The sequence below is a fragment of the Malaclemys terrapin genome, chromosome 3 (genome assembly GCF_027887155.1).
Source record: "Malaclemys terrapin pileata isolate rMalTer1 chromosome 3, rMalTer1.hap1, whole genome shotgun sequence".
Classification (NCBI taxonomy): domain Eukaryota; kingdom Metazoa; phylum Chordata; order Testudines; family Emydidae; genus Malaclemys; species Malaclemys terrapin.
In genome coordinates, this window is record NC_071507.1 from 128,411,543 (window position 1) to 128,429,516 (window position 17,974).

The following is a 17,974-nucleotide window of genomic DNA, read 5'->3' on the forward strand; positions in this document are numbered from 1 at the left end:
ATACCTGAGTGATGACACACATAGCTGTGTAACACCACTATTTGACTCCTTCCTTCCAGGTATTTCTTGAATCATTTGAGTACAATTCCAGACACACAAGAGGTTTTCTTTAGGTCATGTCTACTCTAGGATTTCTTTTCTAAGATTTTTACAATTTTGCCACTAGTTCAGTTAAACTTAGTGGAAATTTTAGAATAAAATTCCCTAGTGTTGATAAGGCCCTAGTGCTGAAGCAATAAACCCTGGTCAATCATATCAAAAGCTGCCAAGAAGTCCATCGTGATCAAAATGGCCAAATGACTCTGATGTAATGCCAAGAGGAAATCACTCATGACTGTGACAAGGGCAACCTCAATTCTCATGTAAAATATTCATGTCTTATAGAAATCCATTCAGACATATCATAGCAAGCAAACATTGACAGTGAAGTGTAAAACATTAACTCTGTCTAAATAATAAAATTATAATAATAAACAAATATGTAAAGCCTCTGCTTTAATAAAGTAAGTTTGAGTAGGACAGAGAGAAGTATTGGTCAAACATTTAAAGATTTAAATAGCACAAATCCAATATAGCTTAGATATAAAAACAAGAGAAACTAAACAGGATTATAACCATATTGTCCTAACTCTAATTTAATCTGATTTTTTAAAATACTGTACAATGACTCAAAGAATGGAAGGAGACGTTTTAATGAGTGTCACCATGTCTCTCACATGATCATCTTTCTCCATTATCCAAGAAAAGAAAAAGAAAAGAAAAGGAAGCTATGCAAAGACCAGGTTTGAAAGTTGTGCTTAATTAAACTGCAAGGAACTAAGAAATCCTCTTCCTTTTTGGCATAGGTTTTTTTTAGTTGTAAGTAAACTGGAATACAAGAAGCTAGTTTCTTTCCTCCTTAGCTATTTTGTTTTAACTTGCATATATTTGTGGTTACTCACCAGCACCAGCCGTTCTAACATCATTAGTCCCGTGGTAACATTCATTGCCTCTGAACAAAATGGTTTTAAGTCCTTCTGACAATAGGTCAATGCACTCCGTTGAAAGATTAGGCATCAGTTTCAATATTTGACTAGAGGTTTTTGTTGCTAGTTTTTTTCTTTTAATTACTTACCAGCCCTCAATCTGCCACATCCTGAATTGAATACACATACATAATAAGCAAATCCCTGAAAGAAAGTCATCCCAAACCAAGCAGAGTTGCGACTGGTTTTCTAGTGAAAACTTGCTAACAATGAGCAAGTTGAAAGGTCAGGGTGGGTAAGCTGCGTGGCCCCTTTCCCTTTTCTCACTACAGCAACACCTTGAGGACCTTTGATCTAAATGTCAGTGGTGAAAATACACAAACAGATACTTTCCTATTATACTCACAGGTGTACATTCCTAAAACTGTTACATTCCACTACCTTTATCTGCACTGAAAATCAGTACTTCAAAAAAAAAAAAATAATAAAGAGTGATCCCTTCTCTCCTCAGATCATACCAGTATCAGAAAACAAAGTATCAATGTAAGTATTGTATTCTAAACACATACAGCCTGCCTGATATTACACTGCATAAAGCAAGGATAGGACTAGTCTGTTTTGCTACTTTTACTCATTGAGTAGTAGCTTACTTTACAGATAGTCTGTGAGTAGTCCCAGACTAATATAGTGAAAAGCATGAGAAAAGAATCTGGTGCTGGGCCAGCCTACTGGATTTTATGTGTTGAGGAGACCTGGGCTCAAGGCTAACTTGACATGCCCATGTCTGTTCAGTCAGAGGTGGCAATGGGGGATGAGTGCTTTAGCATATGTGAAAATATCCTTTTAGGCACCACAATTCCTAGTTTTCAACAGACAGTGGGATAAAAAAGTCGCTTTGCCTTGCCCCAGCCTTTTTTAAAAAAAAACTTAATATATTGTGTGAGTGTTAAGAATATTCATATCCATCTACTGATGTGTTTGTACATTAGTGTTTTACAGGGCTCTGAAAAGATTAAACACTATATAAACGTCAAGAGTATAAACACGCAGAAGAAAATTATTACTTCTGCTGTGTCAAAAAGTGTTCTATACGTGCTTCTGACATGCCTCAGTTTTCTTATACTGTGCATGAGTATATTTGAAAGGAATATTTCAAAGAGTAACTAAAAACAACTATCTCAAGCTGGCCTAGTTGTACAAGGTGCTGTCCCCATCTCCTTTGACTGGAAAGGATTTTGGAAATGGATACTCAGACTCCCTTTTCTAAAAAATGGCGTGGGAAGAAAATACTACTTCAAGAATGGTTTAGAAACAGCATGCAACATATTTTCCAAGACTCATGTAGAAACTACTGCTCTTTTGGGAGGTGGACGTTAAAAAAAACAACAACAACAAAGCCATAGACAGTGTGCCTACCTTTTAAAGGTCAATCGGCTGTTTCAGTGCTTTATAGTGGAGGCAGTACTTTCCCCTCTCTTTTAAAAACCTCATAAATAATCAATGTCAATACAGGAGAGGAGAGAAAAGAGAGAGACCGCTAAGAGGAGTCAATAGCCAACTTTCCTCTCCACCAATTTTATTCCATGTTTATCAGCAGTTTGGTATTGTACTCCTACCATTACTCTTTTTTTTTTTTTTTAAACAAAAGTTGAAGTATAAAAGCCATCATCTAAAAACCTGCAGGCATTTTAAGAGCTGCAGAGGTTAGAAGGGTAGCTCCTGACTCTAAACAGCACCTATTTCCCCGCCCCCCCTTCAGTTACAAAAGGGAAGAAGAAAGCTATTACTGGTTTTTACCTCAGTAAAATCCCAACTCATTTTTTTTGTAAATTAGGTGATCTTATAGAACAATGTTCTTTCCAGCAACTGGTCAGACATTCTGGTCTTTCCTTTTATGGTATAAATAAATTCCATAGAAGGCATATTAAAACAAGTAAGTAACAGCAGAGAAACACCCAAGTAGCATGTTTAGGATTCTGTCAAAGACAGGACAGATTGATCTCTAAATGTAACCCCTTTTGGGGTTTAGAGAGCATGGTCCCTTTAAATTTTTTTCCTAAGGGTGAGGGGGAGCAGTGAAAAAAAGGAGGGAAACTCAGGGGTGTGGCTCTGGAGCTCTGGGGGAGAGTAGGGCTGCAGCCCGCAGGCCCTCACAAAGTGAAGCAGCAGAAAACCTGCCTGAAGCCGGGGAAGCTTCACTAAGAGAGCCTGGCTTTCAGGGGTCACCAGCTGCATCTGCCCATGATGGACCTTCAGCAGAGGAAGGGCCTGGAGCACAACAAGCTCCTAGAGTTCTATTGCCAGGAGCACATCAGCTACATCTGCTGTATCTGCCTGGCCAGCCACAAGCCATGCACCACCAGCCACCTGGCGGTGCAGGAGGCCAAGGCAGAAAAGGAGTCACATCTGAAGAACAGACTGACAGAGCTGTATAATCAGGGTGAAAAAGCTTCTCAGGCATTGGATGAAGTGAGGATGCAGCAAAGATAAGCCAGGGAGACAACTGCCCTAAATATGGATTTTCAGAGAAGTAAATTATTGGGCTATGTCTACACAAGCAAGCTTACAGCGGTGCAGCTGTACCGATGCAGCTGTGCCACTGTAAACCTTCTAGTGTAGCCATTCTATGCTGATGGTCCCCTGAATGTAATTAATCCACCCCCAGCGAGTGGCGGTAGCTATGATGGTGGGAGAAGCTCTCCCACTGACATAGTGTCATCCACACCAGTGCTTATGTTGATGTAACTTATGTCGCTCGGTGGGGTGGTTTATTCACACGCCTGAGCGACATAAGTTATACAAACATAACTGGTAGTATAGACATAGCCTTGGAAATTAAAGCTTTAATTGCAGAAGAAGAAGAAGAAGAAAATGAGGCAATGAAGAAGGTTGAAGAAGAAGAAGAAAAGCGAGTCTTTGAGAAGTTGGGTTACGTCCATAATGTCCTGGGAAAGAAGAAGAATGGATCCATGTGACTGCACCCTTGCCCTTATGCAGATCTGATTGCAGAATGAGGCACTAAGAGTGAAATTCTGACCCCGCTGAAGACAATGAGAGTTTTGCTATTGACTACAATGGAGCCAGGATTTCATTCTGAGTATTTACAAGACAGAAGCATGTGAGTAGGCCCTGCACAGGCTAAATATGTGTGAATGAGTGTCTGGGTAGGAGGTGTTAGAGTCATGTCCTTAGCTTGTAAATTGATATAGGCCTACAAGATCAATCCCTAAATAAATAATTGCAGAAAAAAAGCAAATCTAGGATTATATGTATAATTTCTTCTGTCACTTTTAAAAAGCAGCTTCAAAAGTTCTTTCAAAATTTTTAAAAAACCCTTTCAATAGTATTCTGCTTGACTGTGGGCAAAGTTTATATAAATGCCTAATCATTTCTAATTTTAATAAATACTATTTCTGCAAAAATTCTGTTTTAATTTTGAAATTTCTTATTCTAGTTCCAAAAAAAAAAAAAAATCTCTATTAATCATAAAATGTCTACATCTCCCACATCTCTCTATATTCATGCAGTTTAACAAATTACAAAAAAAAGTTGCATTCATAAAATCATTGTTATAGAAATTATTCTCCATTGCATCAACTACAGTTTTCTTACTGTTACATTCTTAAGGACTGAACAAAGATGTGCTTTATCTTATCAGTATACATATTAAATCCCAAGGCAACCTTTTACAGCCAAAAGACACATTGTCAGCACAGAAACCTATGATGCAAGTTTATGCCCCTTAACTTATATAATTAGCATGATCTCCTTTAGCAAGAGGATGCCAAATAACATACAGAAGTTCAAGAGAATCATGAACATAATGAAATAACCAAGACTTTCACATCAAATTATTTCTTACACCTTTGTGATTTCTAGAAATTTTGTTGGACTAAAATCTAAGGGCCAAATTCGGCCTACAATAAAATGTTTTCTACCCATGCATCATTTCATTGGACGCATAGGTGCTGCAGCACCCCTGAGTTGAAGTGGTTTCCATTATATCCAGGGTTTACAGTTTGGTTCAATGGCTCTTAGCACCCCCACTATAAAAAGTGTTCCAGCACCTCTGATTGGAAGTGAATGTTAGCAGGATTGGACCCTTAGCCATGAAGTACCACATCTTGGGGCAGATCCTCAGCTGGTGTAAATTGTCATAGTTCTATTGAAGCGAATGCCCCTTTAAGAGTAAGTGAGGTAAAAAGTAACACACAAAGTGTTTACTGACAGAAAAAATAGGCAAGAAAGATTGAAAGCCTCCCCCCAAATAGATATTAAGTACAATGAATTGAAAAGACAGACATTTGTGAAACTGTCCCACTCAAGATCAATTTGACAGCATTACCCTTAAATTTAGAATTTAGTCAAAACATTTTATCTCACTGGCAAACCACATTACCAGGAGAACATTGAATCTAGACATGCAGTGAAAAGTTAAAAAAAAAAAAAAAAAAAAGCATCTTCTCGTGACCTTTTGCAGCACAGTGTCTACCCAGAGTTTCTTCACTAACTAAGAATGAAAAGGGAAATCTGTACTTGTGCCTGTCATATCACACTTGACTGAGGGGAAAAAAATAAAATAAAATACTGCACATAGTATAGGTTATTTATATTTCCATTGGAAGCCAGTTGAAATTTTGTAGTTCATACATTTCCTGCTTCAATAAAATATTAGTGACATAATTAAATTATTTTGCTAAAATTAATTAAACCTATTTACTATAATATTTTATAATTCTGATGGAATAGGAAAGTTGGAACGGGTAAAGTAAATTGCTAGTCAATAAAAAAGGAAACTCACTGAATACATTCATATCTGCTTGGAGCATCTACTATCATGGTGTTTTTATGCATACTCTTTATTTAACTATACAGTATTTATATAGCCCTTCATCACCATTGTATCTGAGCCACCATATCTTAATCTTGCTACACTTTTCCCCTTGAAGCTATTATTGATTATAAACCCTAGGAATAACTGGGGGCTGATTAAAAAAAAAAAAAAGATTTATGCAGTGCCCCATCTTTGAACTGCTATTGGTGGAAAAAATGTTCAAAAAGGGGAAGATTTTTTTTTTTATTACCCCCACCCCTCTTTCGCACACACAAAAAAAATCCTCAAAACTCACTCTGCTCTCCAAAACCATGAATTCTGACAACCGTATAAAGACAATACCTACTTCATGTAGTAATACTTCATTTTGCTAAGAAAAATAACATTTTTGTTTACAGAACGGTTAAAAGAATGTAGGCAGCAATCCGCCAAATTATATTATACTTTCAAAGGGAAAGAAAACTTTAGCCTAACCAGTTGCAAATGAGCTATTTTAGTAACAGTGCCCTCACAAATGCTCATTAGCCAGCTGATAAAGAGAAACAATTATTTCTCCACTTTACTGACCAAGTAGTGCTTACTATTCTTAATGCATAAGATGTACAGATTCAAGTTTGTAACTTATTACTACTCATACTACAGCCTGGTTAAGAAAAGTGTCAAGAATTTGGCAAACAGAGTAAAGTCATTTTGGGGGAGGGGGGTGTGGGTGTGGGGGCACCCTTTCTAAACTCCTTTACATCAAACAAGCTGTTAATAAGAGGGTTGCCAACAACAGTGTTTAGGAACCTTTAATCACAAATGCAGTATCATCAGGAAGCTATTTATAACACACCTACATCTGGTAAGCTAGACAAGAGGGGAATGTTTCTAAATATAACAACACTTCTATTCAGGTGCAATTAAAAAGATCTAATTTTAAGGAGGACAAGTACATTTAAGAGCTCTGAGATAGATTACAACATATATGATTAATAAAACATAAATCCTATTATAAGAAAAAAAGCCACCAAAGGCTGAATGGAGGAGGGAAATAAGGAAAATGTTATTCTGTCTTCATTCTTCCATGCTTCTGGAATGTGGGTAGATCATAGTAAAATTTTAAGTGGCAAGAAGATTAAAGGAAAACTGTTAAAGCCAAGAAGGACACTAACATCATCTGGTGTAAACTGGCATAGTTCCACTGACTTCAATGTATCTATGCTGATTTACACCAGCTGAGGATCTAGCCCACTAGCTTTACGGAAGGTACTGTCTATTAAAATTGTAATTCAATTAGAATCAAGGCTTCCATAGCAATTAAAGCAAATCTTGCCCTAGCTAGAGCCATTTTGTCACAGTATTTTTCTTTTTGCTTTAAATAGCTTTGTAGGCACGTGCACTAATAAAAGATATAAACATTGATAATGTACTTAGGTTTGTCATTTCACACCATCTTCAGGAGTGCCAGGCACTTTACAGAAAATACATAAAAAACAGGTATCTGCCTTGCAGATCTTACAGTATAAGGACCAATCATTCTACAAATCCTACCAAGTGTATTGCTTACTATTAAAAATAATCCCAATGACTTCAGTGGAGTGCCTCACAGTAGCAAGAACTATGTTCATATAGTAAGCTGTAGCAAGTGATGGACTTGGCAAACAAGGGAGGAGACCAAAACAGAAAAACACAACTTATGGAGATATGGTAACATGATTACTCAGTTTAGGCATGAATGTATTTTTGTGGATCAAAGTTGATTGTGTGTGTGTTTCTGTGGACTTAGGACACATTTTTCATACATGACATTGCAGAAGAGGATCTTTAAAGCCTTGTCTTTGGACTTTTTTTATCATATTAGAAAATGACTGTGAACATGAATGGAACATGGATTCTAATATGACACATTTAGTGAAGATGTGCCCTAAGAGTGACTTGAATAAGGTGAAGGAATTAAGAATAGTGGCAAAAATTCTTAATGGCAGCTCCCACATGGTTTCATGGTTAAGCATACATCCCATGCACTGAAAAGTGTAATAACTACAGAAACAAATATTTTGTCCAATATTCAAGGCAAAAAAATGGAAAAGGATGCCAACTATGAAACTAAATTAGCTGCCATCACTCAGAGGTTTGCAAAAAAATGAAGCCAAATATCCATGATAGTTATTTACTACAATATTTACTTAAGCACCAAAAGGCTAGAAACCATTGTCATAATTGTAATGCTTCTAGTGAAAAAATAGTAGCAACTTATCATACTATCCAAAGTTCCAGCTGGAAATGCAGTACCTAAATATTTTACATTATCTTTCTAAATATCATTTGGGACAACTGAATCAGTAGCATTAATGACAAAAATAAATAAATATATCTGCTACACAATGCCAGTTACTTTTTTCTGCACTATTTTCTGAGCTCCAGGTGTTTCAGTGTAATACTTCAATAACAACTACTTAATATTTTGTATTTACACTTTCTAAAAAGTTAACATTTAGAATGGTACCAATTGTTGTGGCTATGTATGATTGATCAGCTTAAAACAAAATGTAAAATAATGGTAAAGAGTCTTTCATCAATACACAGTTTGTAGAGAAGTAATTGATGAATTTTATTAATTGACCATTGCTGCTTTTAAGACATATGATAGAACCTAGCCGCTGGTGTGAATTTTGCAAATTAATAAAACATGAAATCAAGTATACAGCATTACTGAAATGTAGTTTTGTTCATTAATGTTGAAAAAATAGTTGTCTATTTATGACTCTTTCCAAGCATAATAGTAACTGTACTGTACTGTATTTTGAAAAAGTAAGGAAGACTTAGAAACATGAGACCTCACTACAGCACTCTGCTATTATCAGTTTGCTGAGAACATGAGTGATACTGAAGCTTTTGGCAAGATTTAGCAGGTTCGTGAATCAGCAAATTGAGAGTGCGGCTCTTCTGTAATAAATCTCTTCATAAATGTTCATATCCTAAGGATATGCTCAGTTATATTTCTGTATTTTACAGTTAATTTTATTAATACATCTCCTTTCACATATTTTTACATTGGATTGTAATGTTACCTAGTAATTCTACAAGGAAAAATTACATGTTAACATGAGGAGTAATGAAAAATTACAGCCCAAGTAAGTCTTTTAGATTTTTTTTAAAATGCTTATTATTGATTAGAATCATACAAAGAAAAATATATATTTCTCTGAAATTTTGTTAATTGCTTTCTAGAAATAAATTCACTATTATTTCAGTTGGAAAATTTAATAGTTTCTTCACAAGACATTTCCAGCTGATTGATGAGGAAAATAGACCCTGATTTGTTTTGTTTTTTAAATATGGATTGTGCAACTGTGTTATTCAAAGTGAAGCTGCTATAGTAGATTATACTCATCATCACTTCCAGCTACAAACACTTTACAAAAGTTATAGATTTTGTTTCACATTTTGGGGTATCACACCTGCTTAAATAATTTTTCTAAACAAAATTATTTGCTCTTTTAATTTTCTTTTTTTGTTAAGTATTAATTTGTGGAATTTAGTAACAACTACCTCTTGCAAATGCAGAAATACAAATTGTTTAGAGGTAAAAGCATTGTAAATATGGTATAATTAAAAAGAAAATTAACACAATTTGTCTTATTTGTAAGAAAATCTCCTCAAAATCCTCTCTGTATTCTGCAAAGTTTTATAGCTCTGGTGGAATTAAGATTTAGCATTTATCAATTAAAACAGAATTCACTTGGAATAGAGAGTTAAAACTTGAACCAATTTGTCAGCCACGATTATCACTTGGAAGGACATTCAGTTTATTAAAGACAACTACTGTGTGATAAGGACAGGATAGATACTAATAACCATGCCATTTAAATTGCTTGAGTTGGCATTATGCCCAAGTTCTTCAGCTCAGTATATCAATGCACTTGTTGCTGGCAAAGAAAGAGAGGAACTCCCTCAGATCTGAAAATACCATACAAACTTCTCTTTTAAAATAAACGATGAGAATGAACTGTCCTGCTCACTCCTTATGTTTCCGTTTGGCAGAGAGGAGAAAGACAAAACTATCAGTTTTTTTTTTTTTTAAACTATCTTCCTAAATAGTAAAAAATGGGAAAGCATAAAGATGTTAGGGCTCTCATTTTGAAATTCAGGTATACATAGTAGTCCTACGTTTCGCTTATGTTAATGTTGCAATTATAAACAAACAGTTGCTTTGTCTAATTTACCACCCCCCCCTCCTCAAAAAACTTCTTGCTTTCAATGACTAACCTATGAAAAGCAGAAAACTCCTGGTGAATCCAATGATTTTGTTACAGTTTATTACTTTTTTAAAAGTTTATATTAAGCTGCCTCAAAAGAAATAAAACTAACACATTTGTTTCTATTTTAATTTAAATCAAAACAAGATTGGTTACCACGCAATTTACAACAGTTATAGAAAGTGTTTTCTTGACCATTATAAAGCTGCGATCAAGAAGGTATTTTATGCACAACCATTTCCTTTCAGTTTATATCAAAACTCAAATTATGTTTATATTTGAGACACCTTGAGTATTGTGTGAAGTGTGAAGTTAGACTTCAATTTCATACGTGGAAAAACCAACTATGAAAACATGTTTTCATCATCTTCTTGAGTCCCTGTTAAAGAAAACGTGTATTCTCTTTGGACAGGAAGAATTCCTCATCTCTAACATCCCGGTATATAACTGAAACAAACGACATGTTTGCTAAATACTTTATATTACCCCAATTGTTCAAATAGTGCCTAGTAATGGGTCAGCATTACCCCATTCATCAGGAGTTCAGTTGAACAAATATGAGTTTTGCTGAGACAATGGGCCTCAGCTGCAGGACAAATACACGATATGACCTTGAATTTTAATCTTTGGTGAAAACGTGTCTTACCTTTTTGCAACTCGTTCTCCAGCGTCTTCAAGTGAATGATCTAGAAAAATAAAAACAAACTCCAAATGTAACAGGGCAGAATTTGAATCCAACCATCCACTTTGCTAGTTTTTGTCCAGACTAGTTCCTCACCGTTTGAACTACAAACAGCAACTTTCCCGTGACATTTATTTTTACTAGTGAGCAATAAAATCACCCCGTTGTCCAATTAATGTGCGCATCAGCGTTTTCATGTGCCTTTCACCATCTTGTGCGAGGGGGGAAAAATGGAAAGGCAAAGACATAAAAGAGCATCAGTGACAAGAGTTTCAACTCATTTATAAATCCAGATAAAAGTTAATAGTTAAACTCCTTCCTCTCTCCTCCACCCTCCCAAGTGCTGATGTCCTTTAAGAAATGAACTGTTTTTGTTCTCTTTTACCAGAGGCTAGACAATCTGTCAACATCTCCACTTTATTTACGGATTGAGCAACAGCAGTTCCTCAAACATCAACATTTTACGTTAATCCTGGAGATAATCCACTTCTCTAAAACTAAGAGATCTGCCAGCATCTGTATTATTTGTTTTTAAAAACCAACAGTAAGAGTCTCGATCTATCTTCCCTGCATTCAGAAGAAAGGAGGAAAACTAGCCCAGAATCTCTCCACTTTCAGTTCCCTTCCCCTGCCTCCCCCCCCCCGATAGCCCCCCACAAAAACATTCCCCACAGATCCCCCACCTGCTCAAGTCTAGCGGGATTTCACAGGAGGAAACAAAATCTTCCAAGTGGTTCCTTTCGGGCGATTTCTTCAACCCGTCTGGAGGTCTAAACCTGAAAAACAAACACCTCTATTGAATGCAAACGAAGCTTTGGGGGACGGTGTTAATTCTCCAGCAGACAGCTACTCTCAGTGTCTGGTTACACAAACATACCTACAGACAGGTTGGAGAGAAATCCCTTAGAAACCAAAAATAAATGCAAAGGGGGGTGTTGTTTGGCGTGTGTGTGTGTGGATCTGGCGAGGGGAAAGACACCCCCAGGGAAGCATGCTCCGGGCAGCTTCAATGCTGGGACGAGGAGGCAGGAATGGGTGGGGGGGTATTAAAACAATAGGAACAAGCTTGGAAGGGGCAGATGCTCCAGAAAGTTTTAAAGCGCTCGTGAGAGAGAGGGAGACTTTCCCCTAGCTAGGGAGAGGGGGGTGTGGTTGGGGGGGGCAGGGCTCTAGTGCCACCAGCCCCACCCGCACTCTTGTTTGGCCACTGGCCTCTGCGCCGAACTTACCTGCGGGGCGCGGGGGGCAGGCGGAGGCTGCGGCTGCCGGGAGCAGGGAGCCCCCTGCCTCATCACTCCCCGAGCACAAAAAGAAGCCGGGCGGCCGCCGCACCAAGCCCGGGGGAGCAGGCGGGACACAGCCCCCAGAAAGCTTAGAAATCCCCGCGGGCGGCCCCGCCCCTCCTCCACCACCGCCTCACAGCGGGGGGCAGCTGCCCGGGGGGCCTCGCGCTCTCATGGTCTCCCCGGGGCGGGCCGGGCCTCCGGGGGAGAGAGACGCTGCGGGCGGGGGGAGTTCACCGGCCTGTTGCCCTGCCGCGGGGTGGCGGTGGGTTTACTCTGGGGGGTGGGGGTGTTGCGCGGGAGTAGCACTGGCTGCACCCAGCAGCAGCAGCCGCCCCAGTCACACGCCGCGCTCCTGCCCCGGCTACTTCATTGACCTGGAGGCGGTGTGTGAGTGTGTGCGGGGGGGGGGGGGGGGGATAGCCATCTCCCCCTTCACCCTGCCCAGCCCCGTGTGATTGGGCAGCTTCCCATCTGTCACGTGACACCCCCCCCCGAGCTGCTTCACTTTCACTTCGGTCCCACAGCGAGGGATCCAGAGGGAGTGAGGGCGGGTGGTTGCGAAGGGGGAGGGGGGCGACAGCCTTTGGGAGGGGGGTGTCTGGGAAAGTGACAGTGTCTCCTGGAGAGGGGGCAGGAGGCCGGGTGTAATGGGACTGGGGCAGCAAGGGGATGTGTGTGGGGGGAGGGGGTAGAAACGTTGCCCCCAAAAGATAGAGGTGATTGATGAGCCCTGAAAACTCCCCTCACTCCCCAGCTGGCTTCCTGTTGTCAGTACAGCTCAAAGCACACGCACTAAGACACACTCTCGCCCTCCCGAGCCCCAGTCCCAGCAGGGACAGGCGAACAGTCCAGTTGTGTGTGGCACTGACTTAGCTCTGCTGCCCCCGCAGAGATTACAGCCCTGGGGCTGGGAGCTCTTGCAGTAAAGCACATTTTCTTAAATAGAAAGAAAAAAGGAAGATGGGTGGACGGGGCGTGGAGACTTATAGGAGCCTGTTTGTGGGAAGCTTCCCAGTGGTGAGCTGGAGGGGATTTGCGGGGGGCCTTCGTTCATATTTCAGGACCAAATTGAAGGCTGGATTGGAATGATTTCCTTGCTTTCTGATGGAACTCACACCCACTCTGGAAACTACTTAATCATCTCTGCCAGCGAGGGTTTATCTTAAGGGCTGATAACAATCCAGCTTCAGAGCAAGTGTTCTGCCTTCTGAATAGCAAATCGCATCAGGTATTTTCAAAAGGTTTCCCGTGCAAGAGTATCTTAAGTCCCTTTTCAAGGCCTTACCCATCTCTTCCCCTGCCCCCCATTTGAAATGCTCTGCAACCCAAGATTACTCAGATCCAACAGGATACTACTCTAACAATTCACTCAGTGGCCCATGTTTATACTAGGGATGAAGCTGGCCCAGTATACATTTTGGGAACTAAGTGTAAACATTTCCAGCATGTGCACTTTAATACAAGTATGTCAGATGTTTTCTCCTCCCTCCTTGGTTATGATGTAGTGGCTTTGTTTAAATGGGAAAAGGAATGATTAAATTCCCCCTCTTTTCACTACAAGCAACTTCATAAGAACGGCCATACTGGGTCAGACCATAGGTCCATCTAGCCCAGTATCCTGTCTTCCGACAGTGGCCAATGCCAGGTGCCCCAGAGGGAATGAACAGAACAGATAAACATCAAGTGATCCATCCCCTCTCGCCCATTCCCATCTTCTGGCAAACAGAGGGTAGGGACACCATCCCTGGCCATCCTGACTATATTTCTGGTATACTGAGTTTATCAACTATTAAGGGGGGAAAATTTTCAGGGAGTCCTTTGTTAAACTATTGGTATAATTCAAATGGTAGGAGCCAACTGGGAGAGGTATTCCTCCTCCAATCAAGAGTTCTTACACTTCCTCTGAAATTATGATTGCCTGCACTACACTTAAATTGAGAATGGGAGGTGGTCAGGTCAGCGACCACAGAACAGAGTGGATAATTCTCAACAATTACACAAAGATGTGATAGCACTTAGTTTGTTAATTATTATCTCACGTGCAACATTCAGAGAGAACATGATGCCTTGTGTGAGTCAATTGGCATTGGCTTATTAATGCTTTTATTTAAGTTCTTGCTTTCTGTCATTCTATCAGCAGTGGCCAAACATGGAACATCTCACCTTCATCGCCTTTAATGAAGTAATCTTCATCCATATTCCCCTGGGACCTGGTCATAAACACAGTTGTAAAGTTGTTGAGCAGTGGCACGCGCATGCTGTAAGACACTGGAGTGCACTAAAATTTTGCTCCATATCATATAAGACTACTTGAGAAAGAGCAATTTCTGACAACTTGTAGGTTCCATGAATGGGCAAAATATACCTGGGATCATGGTTTTGAGTATACTACTGACAGGAAAAGAATAAAAGCTATATAATACATATTCCTATCTGCAACCGTGGTCAATGACACCGGCTTCAGAAGAAGGTGTAAAATCTCAGATAATATTATAATATTTTACCATAGGAGATTTTTTCTCTGACCCAGTTTATGCCTGGAACCATTAGATGTGATAGTTTTTGTCATGTTTGTCTTAGTTACTGTAACTGAAAATGAAACTTGTTCATAAATGTTTATTTCTTGTTTGACTGTATGGTAGTGCCTCGACAGTATCCTGTTGCAGTGAGTTTCATTCATTAATTATGCTTTGTGTAAACAAATATTACCTGTAAACTGTTTTAAACTGAGTCCCTGTTAATTTTAGTATTCTCCAATGTCCTTTTAATATGTGGAACTTTCATTAGGAATACACAATAGTGCTACTCTATACCATTCATAATTCCATCAGATAGTCCCTTAATCTTCCCATTTCAAACACGGGGCCAAATTCTGCCACCTTTACTCGCACTGAGTAGCACCTTACTGTGCCAGACATCCCAATGAAATCAATAGGCTCATTCAGAGTAAGATACTACTCACAGAGTATCTGACAGAATCTGGCTCTAATTATATGGTTCCCCATCTCTCTCCATCTGTAACCATAACATACTCACTAAACAGGACTAATGGCTTGAGTTGGGGAAAGAAAACATTTTAACAATCATTGAAACACTTAAACAATAGTGTAATTTACACTGAAACATCATCAGTGAAGGTAGTCAAGAGCAACCCACATAAAGCACCTTGCATGGAGAGTGAATAGATGACTCAGGCAGTCTGTCATCTGATTTTGTGAAAAGATTAAAACAATCCTAGCCAAACATCACTAGAGCCAGGGTGATTTTAGGAAGACCATTATGTTTTCCTCCAACTGCATTTGTGTCATACCTTTCTACCTTCAGTTTCATAGAAGACTGCAAAGAAAAAGGATGACACGATAGATTAGAAAGTGAGGGGAAGGAGCTTTAAAATTGTTGGTGTAGTTTAAAAAAAGAAATCAACCCATCTGTGTGTAACCTTATTTTCTTGACAGTGCTTTTATATTAAATATTTAAAATAACATTTTTTACTTGGTATGAGGATAAACTTGGGCCTAAAATGTATGAAGTTACGTCATTTATTTGTGTTTGTTTTACTTTAACATTAGGAAAAGTGGTCTCAAAGAAGTGTGTGACTATCTGACTAAGGAATTTCTGCACCTCAGAAATACAGAGTTCTGACACTTATAATGTTGTTTCTGCATGATGGGAAAGTATTATTAATACTCCATATCAGAAACAGAGTGGATTGGAATCCAAGGTGAAATGGCCTGCATTTGCCAGTCTAGGTGCACCATGTGACTATATATATATATATGTGGAGATATACCTATCTCATAGAACTAGAAGGGACCCTGAAACATCATTGAGTCCAGGCCCCTGCCTTCACTAGCAGGACCAAGTACTGATTTTGTCTCAGATCCCTAAGTGGCCCCCTCAAGTATTATACCACCCTGGGTTTAGTAGGCCAATGCTCAAACCACTGCGCTATCCCTCCCCCCCAGCATGCTCAGCATGAACAGGCTGGGTCTGATGTGCTGATCTATGATTTTTGGTTAGCAATACTGCCATTTAACAGCATTAGAAAGACAGAAGACAAGTCCAAACAAATGCATGACATGTATTTCCATCCTGAAATACCCACAATCCTTGCTTCTGCTTGATATATGCCTGTGGACTGCATCATTCCCAGTAACATTTCATTCTGAAGTGAATAGGAAACGTACTGGAAAATGCTCTGGGACAAGGTTAATTCTACCTCCCTTTTTTCCAGTCTCCCTTAGTTAACCATGCTGTCAGTCTCCCTAGCCACATGAAATCATCAAGCAGCCCATCTCAGAAATCTATTGTTTTAATGAGATCTGTGTCCTCTGGAAACTTAGATTTGATTAAATTTTGTGAAAAGGAACATGTATCCATTATGTTATGCAGAACTCTCATTGAGGTCAGTGTAATTCCATTAATTGATCTAGGGTAGTATATGGCCCTTAGCATACTTCTGACACCAATAATAAAACCTCTTTATTAAATATATTTTGTAGCAGCTCCTGTTTCTGCAATGTCAGTGTCTTGTACTGCTTTAGATTCACCAGAACGCTACCTGTGGATGGAGGACAGTAAGGTACATTTCCATATCATTGCAAGGACCAGATTCTCCCCTACAGCCTATCAGATGATTCTGACCCCTAAGTAGTTACAATATCATTTAAAATAAAGTTAATACCATGCAGAAACTTTTAAAGCTAACCCCAGTATTTTGTCTAATGAATATTGGAACAGTGACCAAATGCCTGAATATGAAGTACACATTCTTTATGCAGCTGGGTCAACTAATTCAGATTTAATCTTCAAAAAGAATATAATGCCACCAGAGATCTATAATATTCCGGGTATGCAATCCTTGGATTTAAATAATATATTGCAATATACATAGTACTATTTTAGACATGCATAGGTGTTTCATCACTAAAAGGAGTGGGGAAAGGTAATCTTGTGGGTTAAAACAAAGGAATGGGAGTTAGATCAATTTTCTATTCCTGAACAAGACACAGACGTGCTGTATCCTTGTGTAAGTCACTGCCTCAGTTTCCCTGTCTGTATAATGTAAATAACACTTAGTAATATTTTCCACCCTGTTTCAGCAGTTCTAAATGGCTGAGGACCTACCTATGTAAGATACCACTTCTCTCCCTGTGACATAGTGATACAGTTGCAGTCAGCAGAAGCACCTGACTCTAGCCCCATTCATATAAGTGGGGAGATGTTTGCAGATTGTTCTGTGTTAGAGCCCTAGACGTTTGAAACCCACATGCTCCCCAGGTCCATAACAGCTCCAGTTTATTAGCCTTCAGGGCATTCTGCAACACCCCCACCCCTTTCTGCCTTGCCCATGAACAAGTGTGTGTGTTGGATAGAGCTAGGTAGTAGAAGTGTGGGACTCTGGGGATTGTGTGTGTGAAATGATTAATGTTTATTATATTGATGTTATGTCTAGATTAGTTCAATCTGGGGAAATTGAACTGGGTGGGTGTTTATGTATGTTTTTAGGATATTTTTAAAAGTTTGTCAAGGGCACCCAGAGTATTGGATAGGTGTTCCTTTATAGTTTGTAAAAATCTAAATAAAAATAGATAAATGTGTGGAATTATTATTAAAATCAAGAAAAATATTGGGGTGTCATTATAGCTTCTTTCCCCCTTTTTATATGCATGATTGAAATTTCAAGGAGATTTTACCTGGTGCTGCATGGTTGTAATCTTTGTACTTTCATTTAAAATTACTAAACCACAAATCAGTAGTAGTAGAAAATTCTAATACTGTAGAAGTTATATAACTGTAGCAATTATGTGAGAAGGAAGAGAAAGTTAAAATGATTCTGCCACAAGTGAAGAACCATTGAGATTGCCTATTTAAAACACTTTGATGAGGGAGGTGGTTTGTGTTTATATATGCTACTGGGTAATGGGTAAAATTTTCAAAAGCATCTAAGACTCATTTCCAAAAGT

The 17,974-nt window shown here is 39.0% G+C and overlaps 1 protein-coding gene across 1 annotated transcript in view; it reads right to left on the bottom strand.

Moving 5' to 3' along the window:
- Positions 1-10,694, bottom strand: part of PRDM1 (PR/SET domain 1) — a 113,270-nt gene extending 102,576 nt beyond the window's left edge. The window contains exon 1 of the mRNA XM_054023116.1: positions 10,687-10,694. The gene's annotated coding sequence lies outside the window, so the exon portion shown is untranslated. The remainder of the gene's footprint in view (positions 1-10,686) is intronic.
- Between the last annotated feature and the right edge of the window lie 7,280 nt (positions 10,695-17,974).